At 39.6% G+C, this 23,271-nt stretch overlaps 1 pseudogene; it reads left to right on the top strand.

Moving 5' to 3' along the window:
* The first annotated feature begins 7,776 nt into the window (after positions 1-7,776).
* The window catches only part of LOC141411405 (uncharacterized), a 73,166-nt pseudogene continuing 57,671 nt past the window's right edge, over positions 7,777-23,271 (top strand).

Raw genomic sequence — 23,271 nt, 5'->3', positions numbered from 1 at the left:
CCTGCCTTACCCTCCCCAGGGCCATCTTGTTTTCTTTACACCATGCATGTTCTCAAAGGGGTAACATGATTCTCTCGAGGGGGCAAAAACTGGTTCTTGGAGAGTATCTTAGTTCAGGCAGCTATAAAAAGTTATCACAGACTGGGTGACTTGAAGAATATTTATTTCTCACAGTTCTTGGGTCTGGGAAGCCTAAGATTAAGGTGCCAGTAAGTCCCAAGTCTGATGAGAACTGGGTTCCTGGTTTGCAGACAGCTTTCTTCTAGTTTTTCCCTCATATGGCAGAGAGAGCAAACTCTTGTGTCTCCTTCCATAAGAGCACTAATCCTGTTCATGAGGGCTGCATCTTCCTGACCTAATTGCCCTCCAAAGGCCCCACCCTAATATATGGGGTTGCAAAACTGTATTTGGGTGTATGCAAAAACTCAGTCCACAGCAAGGGACAGAAAACCTCAGATAATCTTGTTCCTTAGTATTTATATTATAGGGGGACTTTAAATTATATTTAATTTTTTCTTAGGTAGACCATAATGAAAAAAAATTGAGAAATACTGCTTTTTACTAGTGTACCATTAATTGTGTGTAAAGATGATCTTTCTTCCAATCTTTTTTGTTAGATTTCAGGGGAGCTCACCCTATAAGCTAGATCACTCCTGTTGCTTTAGCCCAGCAATGGGCAGTGAGCATAAATTCTTAAATATTTCTGCAAGCTACTAAATTCATTGTTATTTATTTATTTTTATTTTTTATTTTTTCAGTACTGGGGTTTGAACTCAGGGCCTACACACCTTGAGCCACTCCATCAGCCCTTTTTTGTGAGGGGGTTTTTTTGAGATAGGGTCTCATGAACTATTTGCCTGGGCTGGCTAGGAACCATGATCCTCATGATCTCTGACTCCAGAGTAGCCACGATTGCAAGTGTGAGCCATCAGCGCCCAGCTACCAGCTAAATTCATGTTTAAACTTGCATGCTTATGAATTTTTAAAACTGCACGTGAAGAAAGACATACAAAATTACTGTCCAACTACTAACATCTAGTTTAAGATCTTTTCCCTGCCTTTAACTCTTTCTTCATTTTTACTGAGACATTGATTTCAACAAAAGGAGTCACACTGTGTGTCACAGTCATGCATATATAACCACAAGGGCTAGAAACTCTAAAATAGAATATTTTTAGTTTCACCTAGCTAATGCATCCTTTTTCTGTTAACCAATATGTCAAAAGGGTTTTACGTGCACTCTACCAATAGCATAATAAATATTTTTGTGAGAATGAGAGTTTTGGCCTTGAAAACTTTGCATATTGTCTGGGGTTGTAGTGCAGTGGTAGAGCGTTTGCACAGCATGCATGAGGCCCTTGGCTTGAGTGCAGCACTGCAAATAAACAAATACACGATAGATAAATAAATTGAATTTACATTCTTTATTTTTGGTGCTGAGACTTGAACCCAGGACCCCCAGACATGCCAAGCACACACTCTACCTCTGAATTCCAACCCCAGCACCTACATTTACATACTATACATTACATATTATGAGTGTTATTAATGCTTAAAACAGGTTTCTTTTTTTTTTCATTTTTCTTTTATTATTCATATGTGCATACAAGGCTTGGTTCATTTCTCCCCCCTGCCCCCACCCCCTCCCTTACCACCCACTCCGCCCCCTCCCTCTCCCCCCCCAATACCCAGCAGAAACTATTTTGCCCTTATTTCTAATTTTGTTGTAGAGAGAGTATAAGCAATAATAGGAAGGAACAAGGGTTTTTTGCTGGTTGAGATAAGGATAGCTATACAGGAAATTGACTCACATTGATTTCCTGTGCGTGGGTGTTAAAACAGGTTTCTAAATTTAAATTATCCAAGAATGACATAGTAATGAACTGAACTCCATCCCAGTCTAAAAGAAACGGGAAAAATTTATGTATGTGTTTATCATTTGCTCCCTCCTTGCTCATACAGAAATTATGGGGTTTTTATCACAAAGAAAACCTGAACATCTTCTCCACTTTCTTCATCCCTCCCAAAAAACTACAACCATAAACTGAAGCCAAACATCAAGCAAAATTGTATTCTTCTGTTTTGTCAAGTGTATACAGAAGCATGCACCAGGGCCATGTCATCATGATGACATGTCTTGTGTCTTTGAACGATTACACGATTCTTCAGTTATGTGAATGATGTCACTTTGTTGCTGTTCCTGGGGTTCTTTTGCTTTCATATTGCACATGTGTTAAAAATTGAAGTCCCTGCTTGAACTTTTATTTATGCTGAGCTCAGCCCTGTGGACTGCCTCATTATACAGTGCCTGCAGGGTGGTACTTCTGGGCATGCAGCCAGCCCTCCTAGGTCAGCAGGAACCATTTCAGCTCAATTTATAAAGCAAAAGAAAAGGGATCTGGTTGACCTACAAGGATCAATTCTGCAAGAATTAACATTAACCACAATGGCAATTATTCACAGCTTGCCTGTCACCCTTCCTCAGAGATTTTCCCCCTCCCCTAAACGAAAACATCCATTCTTGCTCTCTTGAAAAAAGAAGTGCTCACAGGGACTATCACAAGACTGACAGTCCAATAGCTTTTTAAAAATCTGCGGAGATTGTTTAAGGGATCCGTATGATAAATTATCATTGTTATTTTTTTGCTGGGTTTGAAGTCAGAGCTTTATGCTTGCAAAACAGGTGCTTTACCACTTGAGCCACACCTCCAGTTCATTTTTGCTCTGGTTGTTTTGGATATGGGCTCTCAAGAACTATTTGTCCAGGCTGGCCTTGGATTGTGAGCCTCCTGATCTCAGCCTCCCGTAGCTAGGATTACAGGTGTGAACCACTGGCACCCAGCCAGCACCCTTTTGCCTCTGTATTCCACATTTGGAGAAGTTGGGTGATTCCACTGGGGCCACCTGGATGCTACAGGTTAACTCTATAAGATCAGCTGATTTTTAACAATCTAATTTCACTTGCAACCTTTTTTTTAATATTTAATTTTCATAGAACTTTATTTGAAGGTCTCTAATTTTTTGAGTTTGCAAATCCACTCAATCTAATGAAAGCATAGCCACAAAAAGCTGGAACCTGCTTGATAATATTACTGACTTTGAAATATTTTCAAACGGGCAATGAGATGTTTTAAGAACTTTTAAATGTTCACCTGCAATCTTAGCTCCCTCTGGGCAGGCAGCAAAGATAATCACTAATCTTGGAGAATCATGGCACAGAACCTGGACATCTGTGGGAGAGGGCATTATTCTGCCTACCACATGCCTTTGATTATTAGGCAATAAAGAAACAACTTTAAAGAAAAAAGAAACAACTTAGGTTTCCATCATATTGATCTCTCTGCTCAGCAAGGATGTCCTTTCTGTCACGTTTACACTCCTGTGCACAGTTGTCTTCTGGATCTCTTGTAGCTTCCTTTCTATTTTTTCCTTAGCCTACTTCTCAACTGCCTGTCTGCCACCCTGTGAATTTCTACTTAGCATTCAATCAAAAATCACCTCTTTTGTGATGGAATTTCTCTGATGCTCCTGTGATACTTGTTACATCCCTTTATTACAAGTCTTTCTACATAACATTTGTCCATTCATCAGTACACAAGTTTGTTTGTTTGTTTGTTTTCCGATACTAGAGTTTAAACTCAGGGCTTACACCTTGAGCCACTCCACCAGCCCTTTTTTGTGAAGGGAACAAGTCTTTATTGCAGAATGACTGTATGTCAGGAAAATGAAATACACCAGTGGACGATATAGATAAGGTCCTGCTCCCACGTGTCCTGTATTTTAGTAGAAGTGATAATAAACAAATGGATAAGATAATTTCAGATGGTGGAGAAGTGGGTTTTGCTAGGCAGGTGCTCTACCACTTGAGCCATGCCTCCAGCCCTTTTTTTGTTTAGTTATTTTTCAGGTAGGGTCTTGTGCTTTTGCTCAAGCCTGCCTCGGACAGCAATCTTCCACCCTATGGCCTCCTGCACAGCAGGGTCCACAGGCATGCCACCATGCCTGGCTTATCATTTGAGACGAGGCATGGGGGTCTTGCTAACTTTTTGCCCAGGCTGACCTCAAACTGTGACCCTTCCAATCTCTGTCTCCCAGGTAGCTAGAATTATAGGCCTGAACCACTGCGCCTGACCTACAGGCAAAGTCTTAAATGCCTGCTCCAGCAGAAGATTAAATATATTCAACTCAAGTACGAACAAGCAAATTATGAACCCTATACCATGGTCTTTTTTCCTCATTAGGAGGCTCTGTGTCTTTTGAGGACAGAGACTGGCATATCTTGATCATTAGGGCTTAACAGTGCCGGTCATAGGGCAGGTACAGAAAATGCTGGCTGAATCACATACATAACCTGGCCACTGCCAGTTTGATTTTTGTGAAGCAGAACATTGACCCTGGCCTTTGCTTCTTTGCTCTAACAGTAGTTTAGATACTTGGTACAAGGTGGGAAAATTGGTTAAGAGAATTTTTTTTTTTTTTGGCAGTACTGGAGTTTGAACTCAGGGCCTCACATCTGCTAGGCAGGTGCTCTACCACTTGAGCCGCTCCACCAGCCCTATTTTATGTTGGGTATTTTTGAGATAGGTTCTCCCGAACTATTTGGGCTGTCTTTGAACCTTGATCCTCCTGATCTCTGCCTCCTGAATAGCTAGGATTACAGGTGTGAACCAGTGCCCAGAGAGAAGTTTGATTTTTATAGAAATAGTATCATGTAAAGATCAGGCTATGCCTCACTCCAAAGTTATTCTATGTTGTACAGAATGGTAGCTTTCAGGCTGTGCCTAGCCCTGAATGACTTCATTTTACAAAACCTTAGTTTGCTCCATTTTGAGTGTGAATGCTCAGGCAGAATGACTCTGTACCTTGTTTGTGCCTATAAATAATCACCAGAACAAATCACAGGACAGACTGATAAATAACTTATTTATATAAATGAAAGATTACTACCTATGAACTTACCAGGCTATATCAAGTATACGTGAACATGTGGACCTATCAAAACCATCTCAGAAAAAGCAGGTCCATGAACATGCCCAACACACCAGACCAAGGAATGATGCAAACTTCCCTCATCTGGATCATACAAAACGAGGAACACTAGCTGAGTGTGGGCGGCTCACGTCTGTAATCCTAGCTATTCAGGAGACAGAGATCAGGAGGATCATAGTTCAAACCCAGCCCTGGGCAAATAGTTCTTGAGACCCTATTTCAAAAAAATCCCATCATCAAAAAAAAAAGGTCTGGCAGAGTGGCTCAAGGTGTAGGCCCTGAGTGCAAACTCCAGTACTGCTAAAAAGAAAAAGAAAGAAAAAAAAAAGGAGAAACACCTAGCACTGTGTGCAGTGGCACACACTGACCTGTCATCAGACCATCTGGTAACTACATCAAGGATCCACACTTCACGTATTCTGTGTCTGGGGCTTCATTTCAGCTCAACTCCCTGGGTTGACCTGATCCACTTGTACTGCCATCTATCCTGATCCAGTAAGCCTGGAATCAGCTCTGTGCCTTGAACCAGCATCGAGCCTTGAACCAGCTCTGCCTATTGACAAGGTTAGGCCTCACTGGTCTGCAGCTAGGCTGAATCTTTCCTAACCACTTACTGTGAGTCTCTGCTCCTGTATCAGCTCTGGCCTTCAGCCAGGCCTCTTTGAACCCTGAGGCTGTTTTAATCCTTTCTCTGCAATCATGTAACTTCTATATTGTTCTGAAGTGTTCTATGTGAACTGAGAGTTAATTTTAATGATTAAGATTGGAGCCAGGTGGCCATGGCTCACGCCTGTAATCCTAGGATCATGGTTCAAAGCCAGCCCAGGCAAACAGTTTGTGAGACCCTATCTTGAAAAAACCCATCACAAGAAAGGGCTGGTGCAGTGGCTCAAGGTGTAGACCCTGAGTTCAAGCCCCAGTACCACACAAAAAATATCAGAGTAAAAGAACCTGTTTGTCAGTTGGCTCATGTCAAGTGACATCAGTAAATACTTGGAAAATTAACGCCAACAAAATTGATGTAGTTTGTGAATTCATTGTTGGTTCATAAATGCTTACATTGTGGAAAGACACAAACGTTTCTGACTATGTCTTTTGACATAACTTGCTCAAGACATTCCAAGAAATAGAAATAGAAACTATTTGAAACAGTTCAACTACACCGTATGCAAAATTGACCATGTATTGATTTAACAAATTAAGTCAAATTAGCCTTATTAATACTTGCTGAAATTTTATCAATGTTAGGATAATTTTGATTAAGATGTTTGTGTCCATAGCTTGTCAAAGAGTCAACTATCAGCCAGGCGCTGGTGGCTCACACCTGTAATACTAGCTACTTGGGAGGCTGAGATCAGGAGAATCGCAGTTTGAGGCTGGCTGGGGAAAATAGTTCACAAGATCCTATCTCTAAGCATAACCAGAGCAAAATAAACTGGACTGGAAGTGTAGCTCAAGTAGTTAAACCTCAGTCACACCAAAACCAACCAACCAAACAAACAAAAACCCAGTCAACTACCTATGGGTTTGAAATGATTTACATTAAACTTACATTAAAGAGATTCACATGTGAAAACAGCAAGGCCAAATTTCCAGAAAACAAAACAGCGTTTTTTTGGGGTTTTTTTTGGCAGTATTGAAGTTTGAGCTCAAGGCCTCTTGCTTGCTAGGCAGGTGCTCTACCACTTGAACCCAAATTGCTTTTTGAAAAAGCCCTAGTGGGGCCAGCAGTCAAGGCTGGACCAGGCTTGGGGAAGCATCCAGGGTTGGAGCACATGGGACAGGTGTGAACATGGGACTTAAATGTGCGGTGTGAGGATGTGGGACTCACCCTAGGAGGTGGTAGTTAAGGCTATAAAAGGACTAATGGGAGGAGGGAGCTATGTGACTGTGCCACTTCGCAGATCTCTGTACTTGCTTTCTGTCCCAGTGTATACTGTGATGAGAAAGGATTTTTAGTAGCTGAGACCTGGAAATCCTACCAGAGGGTATCCCTCACCCCAGTTGGCAACATGTCCCATGTCCTCACAAGATGCCCGTCAGCTCCTGTCCACTCTACCTGGAGGAGGCTGATCTTAGGACAGGTTCCCATGAGTAGAGACCATGAGGACAGATGGGGACACAGAACCTTGTAGAGATGAATGACTGCTAGTGAGTGGAAGAACCAGCATTCAACTCTGGACAGATCTCAGCTGTGAGGGAGGCAAAGTTCAGGAGGATCCTGTTTGGAGGCCAGCTCCCTCAAAAAGTTCCTGAGACCCCATCTCAATCAAGAAAAAGCTGGCAGGTGGCTGGTTCCTGTCATCCCAGCTAAGCCTGAGTCATAAATAGGAGAATCAAGGTCCAGACCTGCCTGGGCATAAACCAGTGAGACCCTATTAGAAAAATAACTAATACAAGCTAGGTGCTGGTGGCTCATACTTTTAATTCTAGCTACTTGGGAGGCTGAGATCATGAAGATCATGGTTCAAAGCCAGTCTGGGGAAATAGTTCAAGAGATTCCCCCCCCCCCGCTAACTCTCTAAAAACAACCAGAGCAAAACAGACTAGAGGCATGACTCAAGTGGTAGAGTGCCTGCTTTGTGAGTACGAAGCCCTGAGTTCGAACCCCAATTCCACCAAAAAAACCCTAAAGGGCTGGGGTCATAATTCAAGTGATGGAGTGCCTGCCTAGCTAGTGTGAGGTCCTGAGTTCAACCCCAATACAGTGGGGGAGGGGAAGAGGAGAAGGAACATCCAGGATAGGATGACTCCAGAGTCCCTCTCTTTACTGGCTGTCCTTCTCCAATGAAGAATCTCGAAGAAGTGGAGGCTAGAGGAGCTGAACTTGTTTAAACCATGTCCCCAGATTTTGTGACTTTCACAGATGTGACATAGACTTCTCCCAAGATGTGTGGGAATGTCTGAAAACTGTTCAGAGGAGTTCGTGCAGGAAGGTGACATTGGAGAACTATAGGAGCCTGGTTCCAGTGGGTCTTTACATTTCTAAACTAGAGGTGATCTTATTGGGACAAGAGAAGGAAGGAGACCCGGGTGAGGAAAGGAGAGATGTCAAGAGGCCTGTGTCCAGACCGGGTATATATGTAGGTGACCAAGAAATTATCTCCAAATCAGGACATTTATGAAGAAAAATTATTTCAGGCAATAGTAATGGAAAGACTTACAAGCCACGACCTTGAAGGGCTGGGCGTGTAGCTTAATGGTGGAACACTTACCTAGTATGCACAAGGTCCTGGGTTCAGTTCCCAGCACTTTCAAAAATAAAAAAAAATTAAAAAACCGAAAAGCTATGACTCGAATATTCCCCATTAGGAGAAAACTGAAAATGTGAAGAGCCATAGTCAGAAAACACATTTTAGGCAAAAGATAACCACATATATAGACACCCTTATTGAGAAAAGAGATCACTTTACCAAATCCAGGACAGATTTTCAGCTGAATTTATTAGCTTATACAAAACAGATTTTCCTATGGAAGACAATATATAATTTTGATACAGATAAGAAAACATATTTTATTGCAAAAAAAAATGCAAGCAAGATTACGGAGAAAAGAAACTTTCAAAATGTAGTGACTGTGAGAAAACATTCAGGAAAATCTTGACCCTTACTCTTCACCAAAGAATTATACTGAAGCCAGGTGCTGGTGTCTCAGGCCTATAATCCAAGCTATTCAGGAGGCAGAGATCAGGAGGGTCACGGCTCAAAGCCAGCCTGGGCAAATAGTTCCTGCGACCCTATCTTGAAAAAACCCATCACAAAAAGGGCTGGTGGAGTGGCTCAAGGTCAAGGCCCTGAGTTCAAGCCCAGTACCATTAAAAAAAAAAAAAAAAAAAAAGAGTTCATACTGGAGACAGACCCTGTGAATGTAGGAAGGCCTCTAGCCAGAGGGTCCACCTTGCTCAACAACAGAGAACATACACAGGAGAGAAACCCTTGAGTGTGCTGATCGCAGTGGAATTCTCATCTTACTCACATCAGAGAGGTCATGCTGGGGGAAAGCCTTATCAAAGTACACAGTGTGCTCAGCCTTTAGCTAGCTTGCCCACCCTGCTCGGCACCAGAGGGTCCATACTGGAGAAAAACCCTAGGAACGTGTGGAATGTGACAGGCCTTTGGTGACTTCATCTCTAGCTCATCATCACCGTGAACCTGGATTGTTGATCCCGAGTTCATGTCCTGGCAAAGTCAATGACTGAAGACACTGGACCAAGTTAAAGAGTAAAGCAAGCACAAAGTTTATTGACAGGATAGCAAATCTCCCTGCACAGAAGGAGCTTAGTGAACGAGTTAAGTCAAGGAATGGCTGAAGTCTAGGAGATAATAATGGGCTCTGCCTGACTATAAAGTCTACTCGGTCTATCTTGAAACCAGTTTGTGATTGGATGTCATTTTAGTTGACTTCTTGCTGAACTGACCACCTGGCCACCCCATCCTTATTGAACTGGACACTTCAGGAGGATCTGGTCAGCTTGCCCTGGCCTTGATTTACACTTTATAGCTGCCTTTTGCTATTCTGGTGAGGCATTTGCTGGCTTACTTTCCTTGAGGAGCCTGTTTCTCATCTCTTTGGATGTTCATTTTCAAAGATGCTTTCCTGTCTCCCTTATCTAGGAGAAAGACCAATGTATTTTATTATCTTGGTGAGAGGCCTGCTCCTCATATCTCCTTAGAGGTTTCCTTTTAAAGAGGTCTTCCTTTCATTCTTATCTAAAACAAAGTCACTCTGCCATTTGCTCCCCTCACATCCCAAAGTCACTTCTGCCATTTGCTGCCCTCAAAACAGGATTCACAGTGGGAAAAGACCATATGGATACATTGACTGTAGGAAAGCTTTTATGTTGGATACTTCTTTTATATACCACCAGCAATATTACCATATGAGTAAGAATTTCTTTGATACTATTGATTGTGGGAAGACTTTCACCAGCCATGTAATACTTATTCAGCTTAAGAGAATTCATACTGAGGAGAGACCTTGCAAACATAGTATGTGGGGGAAAGCTTTTAGCCATGTCTCATTATTGGCCATAAATCAGAGAATTCATACAGGAGAGACCTTTCATGGATGTAATATCTATGAGAAAGCATTTAGCCATTGTGGCGCACTTACTCTTCATCAAAGAGCTCTTACTGGAGAGAAACCCTACAAATGTAAGAAATGTCAGACAGCTTTTCTATAGTCTGTATACCTTGCTTGTTATCAGAGAATTCATACTGGAGAAAAACCTTATGGTTGTAAGGAACTTAGCAATACCTTCAGCCAGAATGATACCTTGTGCAACATCAGCAAATACACACTGGGCAGAAATACTATGAGTGCAAGGAGTGTGGGAAGGCCTGAAGTCAAATTGCATACCTTCTTACACCAGGGAGTTCATATTGGCAGGAAGCCTTATGAATTTATGGAATGTGGGAAGGCCCTTAGCAATGGCTCATATCTTGTTCAACATGAGAGACTCCAGCCAGCAAAAGGCCAAATGAATGTCTTCAGTGTGGGGAATCATTCAGACAGAGGGCATTCCTGATTTGTCATCTAAGATGTCATACTGGGATTCCATTTCGTGTGTGGGGAGCAGGAAATATTTCTCTCTCCCTACCTTACTTCTCCATACTTTATCCTGTTTGACAAAAATATTTTTTTAAAAAAGTTACCTTGCTGATGTTTATGGGAAAGCCTTTAGCTATTGTAAAACCCTTACTTTATCAGAGAATTCATACAGGAGAGGAACCTCTGAGGTAAAGACTGCAGCAAAGCCTTCAGCCAGATCCTGCATCCTTCACTACACAGAGGAACTCACACTGGAGAAAGACCCTATGAGTGTAAAGAATGTGAAAAGTGTCTTCAGGCAGGGTGTATATACATCTTGTCATCATAAGCAAATTCATTCTGGAGAGTCAGCCACAATTATCTGATCCTCACTCCCATACCAGCAAGTCCTGCAGACTTAATCTTCTAAAATCTCCTAGGTCCTCTAGGAGCTATCTGTTCTTCTCCAGGCATGTCACATCATGGTAGTCCAAGACACCACTGTCTTGTGGATTTCTGCAATATGAAACTATTGTCTTCTTTTGTTGCTCTCAAGTGCACCTGTAACACTGTAGCCAGTTTAATCTTTTAAAGACAAAAAATCTATTCTTCTTTTCCATTTAAAAAAGTTTTGCCTGTTGCCTGTAATCCTAGCTACTCAGGAGGTAGAGATCAGGAGGATCACGGTTCGAAGTCATCCCTGGACAAAGTTTATGAGACCCTATCTCGAAAATACCCATCACAAAAAAGGGCTGGTGGAGTGGCTCATTTGGAAGAGTGCTTGCCTATGAGAACCTGAGCTCAAACCCCAGTATCACCACCAAAAACAAATTAAAAAAGCTTTTACATAAAATTATTTTAATTTATATTTTCAAGAATTTTATTATAAAAGTAACATAAAATGTAAAAATGTTCCTGAAAATGTACAAAGTGAAAGGAAAATATTTATCTATAATATCACCACTGAAATCAAACCATTATAAAACTTTTGGTGTATATAGTAGTGATAATACTTTATATGCAATTTTTCATACTGATTTTCAAATTTAATTTTATATGATCGGCATTTTCACTTTATTACCTCATCTTCACAATTATTCTTTTAAAAAGCTAAACAGAGGCTCCAGAGCTATAGGTGCAGCTCTAAACCACCTCCCCAGAGCCCAATTCCCCTCTTCCTTGGGGAGAGTACTTTCTTTCTTTCTGCTTTCCTGTAAAACTTTGTTGCTGCATTGTAAATAAATAAATAAATAAATAAAAAGTTGAGGGGAATTTACTCATGTTTTCTTTTGACTGGTCATGTGGGGATTTGTCAATTCTGTCTATATCAATAGTGCGGTATCATTTCACATAAATACTTTTCTAAATTTAGGGTTATTTGTTAAGATAGTTGGGGAATTATAGAATCAAAGTTTTTTTTTCTTTAATGTGAAAGAAAAAGATGGAGTCACATCAGTAGTATACTGATCAGAAATGAAACCAGTGAAAAAACAGCTCAAACAATGAATAACAGACTCTTTGTTTCCTTGGATGATTGTTGTATTTAAGGAGGAATGGAGAGTTTTTGGTTTTAAGGTAATTTTAATGTTCATTAAAGTAGTATATACACCCGCCTTAAGAAATCAAATAATGCTATAAAACTCATGATGAAAACCAGTGGTTCCATACCCTGTCCTTCTTGGGTATTTGCCCATATATTTCTAAATGATATCCCTAAAGTGTTATTTCTTTTATCCATAACTGTCGGAGACAAGGCTCCCTTTGTGAGCCATTCTGTCTTGACCTTGCCCTGGAACATTTTGCGGTTGTTTGTCCCAACTTCTCCATCTCCAGCACAAGATGGCGCCGTCCCTGCTTCTCTTCCGGGAGTTTACCTTGCCGCTGGCGCGAACGTGCACCCTATCAGAAGTCCTATAGCAGAACCAGCCAACCAGCCTGCACCTCGTCATACCCCTCACTCCCTCAGCACATAAATACCCCTGTGTGAACAATGAAATTTTGCAGCTTGATCAGATTTCCTGTCTTGCTGTCTCCTTCGTGTCTCTTGTCCCTTCATTCTTCCCCTTCTAGGTTCGCTACCCACGCTGATGTGTCCTGCTGGACGGGACATTAAGGCACCAGTTTGAATACTCCATGCCACAGAAGAAAAAGGAAGAGCCTTGAAGAGACCTCCGTGACCACAGGTTCCCCTTACAACTAAAAAAAAAAAAAAGAAAAAAAAAAACCTCACTGACCAACCAGTGCCTCCATTTAAAGCACATCTACTACTCCAATGTCTCAGACCACTTCATCCAGTGCTGGCCATGTGAACCCTCCCTTCTCATCTCTAGTATCATCCACCTCACATACAACTTATTATCCTCAGTTCCATTATGTTTCCTTAAGCAATTATTCCTTACTAGAACCGCCCATAACAAAGCCTTATGCCATTCAAAACCAAATAAAGCATGTCCCATAAAAATACCAAATATAAATAAATTACAGTACAAATACATGTTTCTTCTGCTATCTCAATATAAGACCAGGCTGAGATGATTTTCTAATGAAAACAAAAATTTATAAAAGTATTCAAAGCTATATTTTCTATTTATAATACAATCTAGTCTAATCTAATTTAGACATATGCCATACTTTTACTTGAGTATATTCCTAAAAAGAACATACAATATGGACCGTGATTCAAGTGTGCTCTGATGATATTTGGGTCAAAGATAAAGAAACCGATAAAAAACAGTTACTGATCCCAGGACTGATCCAACTTAAAACTATTTATTTAAAAGTAAAAATATAAGCTTAAAGTTATATTATCACCTGTATAATTTAAAACCTAAAGCAATGAATTCCTAAGATTCTTTACTATAAAATATATTAAATTGTTGTACACGTAAAACATGAAGATCTTACCCTGATCCTAGACCAACTGATAAATACCCTAAAATATAGTAACATTAGTCATAACTTAACAACGAACACCCTTCAAATGTCCTTCATTAGTCAACACCAAATAGAGATCAGATATTATGAAAATTAGGCCTTCAAGATATAATTTAAAAAATAACAAGTTTCAAAGAAAATTGCAACAAAAGAAACCCCAATACTTATAAATAATCCCAAATTTAGGTGTAGATATAAAAAATAACATCACAAAATTTATTATTTATCTGTAGAGACTTGAGAGTAGACGCCTGTCTCCCATGCTACACAATAACCAATACAAAATGGATCAAAGACCTTACACATCAGATCTGAACCTTTGTAACTCCTACAGGGAAATATAGGAGAAAATGTAAGACACAAACATAGGTGATTATTTTCTGAACACAACTGCAATTGCCCCGGAAATAAGAACAAGAATTTATACATAGGATCTCACCAAATTAAAAAGTGTCTGCATATCAAAGGAAATAATTGCCAGAATCAAGAAATGGCACAGTGAATAGGACAAAATATTTGGCAACTATTCAATGAATAAAGGATTAATAGCCACAATAAAGGTGGCTATTAAATGAAACAAAAGGTGCTCTAAAATTAAACAAAAGCACAGACAACCTAAACAAATAATTGGGTAAATGTATCGAACAGTTGTCAGAAGAAGCACAAATGTCTAAAAAATACATTAAGAAATGTTTAACATCTTTAGCCCTAAAGGAAAAGCAAGTCAACACTATCCTGAGTTTCCATTTTATCTCAGTCACAGTGGTAATCAAGAAAACAAACATCAAAAATATAGATTAAGATGTGGGAAAAAAGAAACCCTAATACACTATATGATGGAATGTAATTGGTGCAAGTGCTATGGACATCAGTATGGAGATTTATCAAAAAAGTAGATGTGACCAGCTAATACTAGTCTTGGGTATATACGTCCAAAGGAGTGTAAATCAACATACAAGAGAGACATGCATACACATGTTTATTGCAGCAATATTCACATTAATGAAGCTAGCTACATAATAACCAATGAATGAATAATGAAAATGTGGTATATATAAACAGTGTAGTATTCACCTTAAAGAAGAATTAAATTGTTTTTGCATGCAAATGAGTGGAAGTGGAGATCATCATGTTGAGAGAGAGAAGCCAAGATCAAAAAGGTAAATATCACATGTGAAATCTGTATCTTAAATGGTGATGATGATGATGATAATAATAGCAATTGATATGTATATAAAATGGAGACTGGTGGATATCAGCAGGAGCGGTGGAAGCAGAAAGTAGGGGGTACTTCAGAGTGATAATGTATACTAATAAAACAATACATGATTTCAATTCAACTGGTTATCAAAATAAAAACCTAAATAAAACGTGTAACTTCCCATAAAAGTTAAGCGCCCTCTAAAACAACCCCCAAAACACTCAAAAAACAAAATCAACAGGCACCTCTAAAAGTATTATAAATATTAAAAGGCAGGGACATTATAAAGAAAAGGGGTCACATAAACCAACACCGTCTGCCATGAGAAATGCACCCTGAAAATTTCACTCTGTGAAGTGAGGAAGGGTTATCTCCATGAGAGATGGCCGATCTTAAAGACTAAAGATGTCCAAGACTTCCCTGCATTGGTTCCTAAACAGTCAGATTTCAATATCTTATTTAAAATGCTCAGATATTTCTCAGTGTAGCAAAATCATGGTAAAATTCACTTAACTATTTGGACTTAATATTCTGCCTTAACTAAATTCTCTAAACACCTTTCTAAAAAGACTATGAAAAAAAGGGTATCAACAAAAACTCAAAGGTCAAACATTTCACTTCTCTCCTAGCGTACAGGTAAAAAAATTAATTTGTTACAAAAATTAGTCATTTAAAAAATGTTCCGTTCCATTATTAAAATTATTTTAACTACTTCAAGGGCAGCATTACATCTAAATATCACCCATTTAAAGTCATTCCTGAGAACCCTTACAAGCATCCAAGATTTTAAAAATTATAATGTTCCCCAAAATATCTTTTCAAAACTAAATCCTCAGGTCTAATACACAAACATATCTAATATAACAATATCAAGTCAGCCTAATGTCATTCAATTAAAAAGTTTGCGGCGGGAGCTGCTCTGGGCTCGGCGGTCGCCGCGCCCGCAGTCTGGAGGCCTCCGGAGCGGCCCGGGCGCGCAGCGGCCGGGGCGCCCCTCCGCGGGAGCCCGCAGCCGCCCGGGGCGCGCATCCAGCCGCGGCGCTTCGGGCCGGGCACGCTGCGCCCAGGGCGCACTGGCGACCCCGCCGCAGCTCCGGAGCTGGTGCGGCGCGGGCTGGCCAGAGGGGCGGCCCGCCTCCCCAGCGCCCGCCCCGACTGGCTTCTCCCCGTGGCGGTGGGAGCCTTGGCGGCGGCCGCCGGCTACTGCAGGCGCACGGGAGCCCGAGCCGAGCCGAGCCCGAGCCGCGCCGCCGCCGCCGCCGCCGCTCGCCGCTCCCGGGCTCCCTCCCAGCGCGCCGGCCGGGGGTGGGAGGTGGGGGGCGGCGGGCCGGAGAGCGAGGGCGGGCGAGGGGGCGCGCTCAGGGGTTGGCGCCGAAGATCGGACCCTCTTCGGCGAGGGTCATCATCTGTACTTCTTTGCTATCCACTGGAACAAGATACCTATGCCCAGCTCCAATGTAACCCCCTCCCACACACACACCCAGCCTAAGCTGGGGGCAAAGAGGGCGAGAAATGTGGATTTCATTAACTGGGGACTCAGAACCAAGGACATCTTCCCAAATGGGAAAGTCCAAAGACCTCTGAAAGATCGGGATGACTGGAGGCTCCAGGACCCCGAGGCTAAGGAGAAACTGGAACTGGATCAACTTTAACACATTCCCCTTGTTACTTTCCCTCTACAAGCTACCCCTACCCCCGCCCCCAACAAAAACGCACACCAGCTCTCAGGAAGTTAACAGGTCTTTTGTTTCCTGTGGTGTTGCCTTTGGGAAATTTGCATTGAGTATAACAGAAAATTACTACTGTTTACTCAAAGTTAAAGGATTGCAAAAAGAGAAAACATAGTTTTTACTTTTTCTCTTTGTCCGTGTGTTAGACAGAAAGTGGAGTTGTTACGTTCATGGTATGAATTGCAAAACGTCAGTTTGTAACAATAAAGACTGTAGGTTTATTTAAAAAAAAAAAGTTTGTCCCATTACCCTCATGAAAAACAATATCCTGTTATCCTAAAGTTAAATGAGAACCAAACCTTTTAATTACTATTTTCATTATATTTGGAATGTTGGTGACATGCCACGTTCCAGTAAGTCACTTATTCTCAATGTAGTTAACCAAATAAAGATTCACCTGTACACAAATTTAAAAAGAAACTGTAATGCCAATTCACCCATAGTCATTAATACCTCTAATATTTTTTCAAATACATTTATATAGTTCTTGATTTAATGCTCTTAAATTAAAAACATATTCTTCTTCATAATTGTAGATTCAAAGTATCTGCTTTTGTTTATTTTAAATAAGCATACCCAGACACATTAAAAGCCACCCAGTGCACATAAATTATATTGCCTCAATGGTTTATCAACTGTCCACATCCAATTAAATGTACAATGAATAAAAATTACAAATAACTTTTACCCAAAAATCCATAATACAATATAAAAATCTATTGCCACACAAAACAAAAATTAAAATTAAAATAAGAAATAATAGTGTACAAGACACCACTAACCAAAATACCACTAAATATAATTTTACAAAATTACCTATTAACAGCTCTATCCAGCATCCTATACATGCAAAATCATTCAGGATTGTAACAAGTATTAACCAGGCTTGAAAACATATGCACTCTCAAATAAGAAAGGCCATAAAGTGTCCACAATCACCCTAGAATAAAAATAACTACCATAAATACTTTTAAAATATTATAAACTTTAAAATGGCTGTCTCTATTTAATTCTCACTGTGGGCCAACTTAAGTCAGAAGACTCCTTTATGTTGAAAGCAATGCAATCACACACAATAAATTAAAATTTTCACTAAAAGACTTTTAAATGTCTCCCACTAATTATGCTAGTACTCAGAACTACTAATTGGGATGCCAGGAAATAAATACAGAAGAATGTATACATCAAACATCTCACTGAAAAGCTCTTAACAAATGTCATAGTTGTGTGACACCACTTATGGACCTGCTCACAGCTAGGTTGCACAGGAGTAAGTCCTGTCACACTCATGTAGATGTTAAACAATAGATAAAGAACTTACAGAAACCTACTAACTTAGCAACAACTCATAATAAATAAACAAGCTAGATCTTTCACTGGTAAGATCAGTTATCCTCTGTTCATTCTTAAAGTTAAAAAATATGGTATAATGTATAAAATCCCTTACCAACATTATTTAAGAGGATTTTAATGCCATAATCCAAGACGTTCTCTCATAAATTAAAAAAATCATAATTACTAAAAAACCTTCACAATTAACGCTCCCCCCACTTTTTTCCATTGCTAGGAAGGCATTTGTGCCTTCATAGAAGTTGAATGATTTATGTTCTGAACAATCAGTGCCTCCTCAGTCCAGAAGGATCTCCACAGCCACATCAGTGCTATGTCTCGTTGTACATTCAGCATTAATGATCTTACAACCCCATGATTTTCTGTGGACACCTGGTTAAAAACAGTGTAATATGGATACGAATACTTCTCTGCAACCTTTTATATTATTTTTATCATATCCTGTGCTTTTGCAGTTTGCATTCCTCTCTAATCTCTCACATAATTACCTCTCCATTACAAAATCACAGCATACTTCTGGTATCATCCTTTCCTGACATTTCGCAGATGATCTAACCATGTCACCTCTCAGACAAATAGTGAGAGATTGTCAGCCCATCGTTAGGCAATATTGATGCCCTTTGTGAACTGAATGAGTGTGCACTGTGTCCTCAGAAATAGCAAATGCCTAATGCAGTAATCCCTTTGAGCAAAAATATGCACATAAAGTTTACAAAATACAGACACCCATGTCCCAAGACCCTTTGATTAGTAAGATCTCCCTAGACACAATGCCTTCATGTATGGATAATAATCATCAACACATCAGAACAAAATGATCAAAAGTTACGAGGTACCTAACACAAAATAACTACTCCAACATAGGTTTAAATTAAACCCCCTAACCTACAGTAGATTATATAAAGAGCCTTGGTGGTAGAACTATTACTTTTGTCCATAACGTCCCAATTCTACTCCACTGGAATATGTTTACTTATTTCCTTACAGCTCACCACTTTGCTTCCTTAGCGAAAAGAGTATTTGCCTCACTTTTACCTCATAAGTACTCTTAAAATTCTTCTGTGAAACACATGCAAGAATAGAAAACTCGTGGGAAATAAGGTAAGGTTTTACATCTATTGAAATCCTTCTTTCAGCCCACTCCACTGACAATATGAAAGCCCATCCATATGCAATTCCAGGTAGGTGAGAGGGTGCCTTAACTGGTATTGCCATATTTTCATGAAGGTATTCTTTACTGACTTGGCAAGGGTAGGTATATTAGATGATGCCACAGTCAGGAATTAGAGGTCTTCATAATTTCAGATATATTTTAAAAAATCATCAGGAGACATTTATATTTTGCATGCATACTTTTAAATCCATAATAGCTATCTGAGTTTACTAGTAAAGGCAAAATTTTATTGTATGCTTTCTGAAAAATGGTATGAATTAAATCTCTACCACCATAAGTTTTAATGTCAAATAGTTAGAGACATAAGGACAGATCCACTACATTTTGTAGTTCTTAAACTAATATAACCCATAAAGTTCTCTAAAATCCTTTCCCCCAATGACTGTTGTTCATTTATTAACAATAAAAAGACTTTAAATCAACAATACGAGAAATAAAATGTTTGACAAAGAAAAATAGATTCTGTCTTATAAGAAATGCTCTACAATGTACTTACAAAATTCCTCAAATCATAAGCTCAGAATTTACTAGATGAGAGAATATAACAAATGTGTAATTTTATTCATGGTTTTTCCATATAAATTAAGCCTAAGTCTTGTACTCTTTTGACCTGTGCAAAAAGCCTGGAAAATAATTTTTTGAGCTCTCAGTCAGTCAGTGTGGGTTGATGTATAGATTCATATATGTTATATTATTTATTTACACCTCTAGTGCATTTGGCATAATAATTGGCAAATTACATGATTATTGAAAAATTTAAAAGACAGTGTAAGATGTGACTTGATTTGTAGAATGATAATCTTCCAAAGGTGACTATGTTTTCACTTCTTCTAGAATGATCCCAGTCTAATGGTTTGATGAAGGGAGGTGAGGCCTCTGAGAATATTAACCACAGTGTACTCCCATCCTCCTTCCCACTACAACCTAGAACACCTCTACTGTACTGCCAAACACTTACTTACTCCAACAATTTCTGTTCAATAACTGAATAAGTGAATAAATGAATCTTTAAAGAACTGATGATGAGACAGCCTTGCGGTACATCTGGAATCCCAGCACTAGGAAGAATGGGGTAGGGCATGGTGAGTACAAGGAAAACATTAAGAAGGCTGAGGCAGGAGGACTGCATTTGCAAACAGACTGGGTTATATAGCAAAAGCCTGACTCAAAAACCAAAGGCAAAACAAACAAAAAGTAACTGCAAGTGTGGTACTTCATAATGAAGGGGAAAGAGTAGAAAAAATTTACACTAGAAAAAAATATATTTAATCAAATTGGAGGAGAATGCTTGAAATTATACTTATGTCTTTAAAATACATTGCATGGCAACGAGCAGCACATCACCAAAGCACTATGGGTAGTGGAAAGCATGTGGCAGACTCTGATTGGTTAGAGGCAGCGGCATTCTGGTAGCCAATTGGCTATATGGATAGCGTCAAGTTGTTTGTGACATCACATTTGCAGTGTCAGGGTGTAAAGGCTGTGGAGCTGTCCACCAAGACTCAAACCTCGCTTCCTCTTGACTCCTTCTCTACAAAAGCGATTCTTAAGGTGAGAAAGAATGGGCTTGGTAGCAGTAGTAATATCTCTGCTTCTGATGGGGCTAGTGTAAGCTCTCCTCCAAAGTCTATAATTACTCATTCCTGGGACATCTGAGGCTTCCACTACTTTTCCTATATGGTCCAACATCTCACATCTAGCTTTTTAGCATGAATTCCTTTACCATTCCTTAACAAATATAAGTCCTACTAAAACCTAAAAAACTTTCATACCAGCAAAAAGTAAATAACATATATCCCCTAAGAAATAACCAAAATAAATACAAAATGATACACACATATATTCCTTTGATGTATCCCAATATAAACACAGGCTGACATGATTCCCTAAAAAGGGCTGGGAACTCACACCTGTAATCGCAGCTACTCATGAGAAGGCAATCAGGAGGATCACAGGTTGAGGCCCAATCTCTCAAAATGTTAGTGAGATCTCATTTCAACTGGAAAAGAGCTGAGTGGCCCCACATGACGGGCAATCCCAGTTACCAGGTAAGCATTTTCTTTGTTGTCATCCTTGGGACTAGTTGTAAGGACAGGATGTTTTGCAGGTGCCTAGTCTAGAAAGGAAAAGAAAATATGGTACATATGTACAATGGAGTATTCTACAGGCATAAAGTAGAAAGAAATTATATTGTGTGCAGGAAAACAAATGGAACTAGAGACCATGATGTGAAGTGAGGCAAGGCAAGCTCAGAAGGACAAGTATGATTGCTGCATATGGTGATTGTCTGTAATACCAGGTACTCTGGAGGCAGAGATCCTGAAGATTGGGTTCAAGGCCAGCCCAGACAAAACAGTAGTGACTCCCTATTGCAACAAATAAGCATAACATAGTGAACACCTGTAATCCCAGCTCAGCAGGACGATATAGGTAGGTGAAGTGTAGTCCAAGGCCAGCATTGGGTAAAACATTGAGACCTATTCAAAAGATAACTAAAAAAAAAAAAAGATCCAGAGGCAGGGTTCAAGACAGAGTGCAAGCCTTCAAATGTCAGACCCTGGGTTTTACCAATAGTGCCACAAATAATAAAGATATGTATGGCATATTTTCACTCATTTAGGGCATCTAGACCTAAAAAAATTTATTTGTCATGATTGCAAAAGGGGGACTGTTGGAGGACGAATTGGTATAAGTGGAAGGCGTAAAGGAGAGAGCATTGGGGGGGGATAATATGACAAAAGTAGTATATATTATAAATATATAAATATATATTATATAATAGTCGTGTAAATATGTATATATATTCATATATATATAGCATAGTGATGCCCCCAAATACTGTTAAAAACTTGAGGGGAGCCAAGTTATGGGAAAGAAATACAGACAGGGTCACTAAGTCCAACTTCATTATATGCATCTACATAAATATGTTGAAAGCTCTTTGTACAACTAATCTATGCTAATAAAAATAAATATTCAAACAAAGAAGGGCTCTTGAGATGGTGCAGGTCACCTCCCATTCATCCATGTATTCCGGTACAGTTGAAGGGTACATCAACAATGTTGGTAGTCAAGGTAACAGAGAGGCATCCTGGTAGAAGAAATTGTATCATGAAACACATTTGTGCTTGTTTTCTCACAGGTTCTCAGAGAGATAACAGAGCAGTTCCTAAGCGATTATTGATTGAATATTGTTAAGAATGAGGTAGGCGATAAAGTGGTCATAGGGCAGTGCAGAGCAAGTGGTATTCAATATTTGGGTAGAGGTTCTCCTGTCATCATAGTAATATGTCCTGGATTTTTTTGCAGGTCTCCAATGAAAAGAGAACAACCTGTCTTGAAGATGCCATTAGCCTGAAATTAATCCATGTATCCAGGTAGAGCTCAGTATTCCAGGACATCTACTCTGAGGAACGCAACTAGTAAGCATCCTGAAGAACAAGTGTTTTCTGAGGTCATGTTTTATGTGTTTTTTCAGGTTCCCCAGTAGAGAACTCAAAAAACCTGGAAAGATTCTTTATAGAGGCTTGTTAATAACCTGGTTGGTGATTAAGTAATCATACTACAGCAGAGTAAAATATGTGTAGGCGGCATGGACAGAAAAGGCAGAATCAGAGACTAGGGCTATAAATTTGAATATTGTACTAAATGATCTTTATGAAATCATACCGGTTGCCTTCCAACACACTCCTCCTCACCAACTTAAAATATGTAGGAAATGTAAAACAATTCTATAATTCCTCCTGTCCTAGATGATTCCACAATCAGTGAATGCCTGGCATTATCAGTTCTGTTGATGAAAAATGTCCAAAACAATAAGAAAATAGGCGTTTATGTCGTAACACACTCGTTTTGTATGTCAGACAAAATTTCTCCATGCTTAGATAATATGAAAAAATTACATAACAAAATGATTAAAAGTGACGTGTCTAGAAAGAAATACTTATTTAAAAAATTTTTAAGCTGAATTCCCTAACTTCATTTAGCTAATGTAAATAGACTTGGTGGAAGAAGTTCTCCATGTGTCTGACACCTGCACTCCACTTTGCTTTGTGTGCATTTACCTGATTTGTCTTAATAAATCCTTTGCCAGTCTTTTACCTCAAAATTTGGCCTAAAATTATTTTCTTTGATTAATTTAAAAACCACAAAAACCATGAGTAATGAATTGAGTATTTCTACTCCACTGACAATCTCTTCAACCCATCTCCAGTGACAGAAGTTTTGTCCAGCCAGTCAGAATGTCACACTGGTCCTGCATCATCATGGGAGACCACCAGGTAGGAGATGGGGCATTGCCCTGCCTTGAAATTTGTTTTGCTTTTCCTTTTTTTGTGTGATGCCTTACTTGTCTCTGTTCCTTT

The sequence above is a fragment of the Castor canadensis genome, chromosome 10, assembly GCF_047511655.1.
Source record: "Castor canadensis chromosome 10, mCasCan1.hap1v2, whole genome shotgun sequence".
In the NCBI taxonomy this organism is placed as follows: Eukaryota; Metazoa; Chordata; class Mammalia; order Rodentia; family Castoridae; genus Castor; species Castor canadensis.
This window is presented reverse-complemented; position numbering and strand designations above follow the sequence as displayed.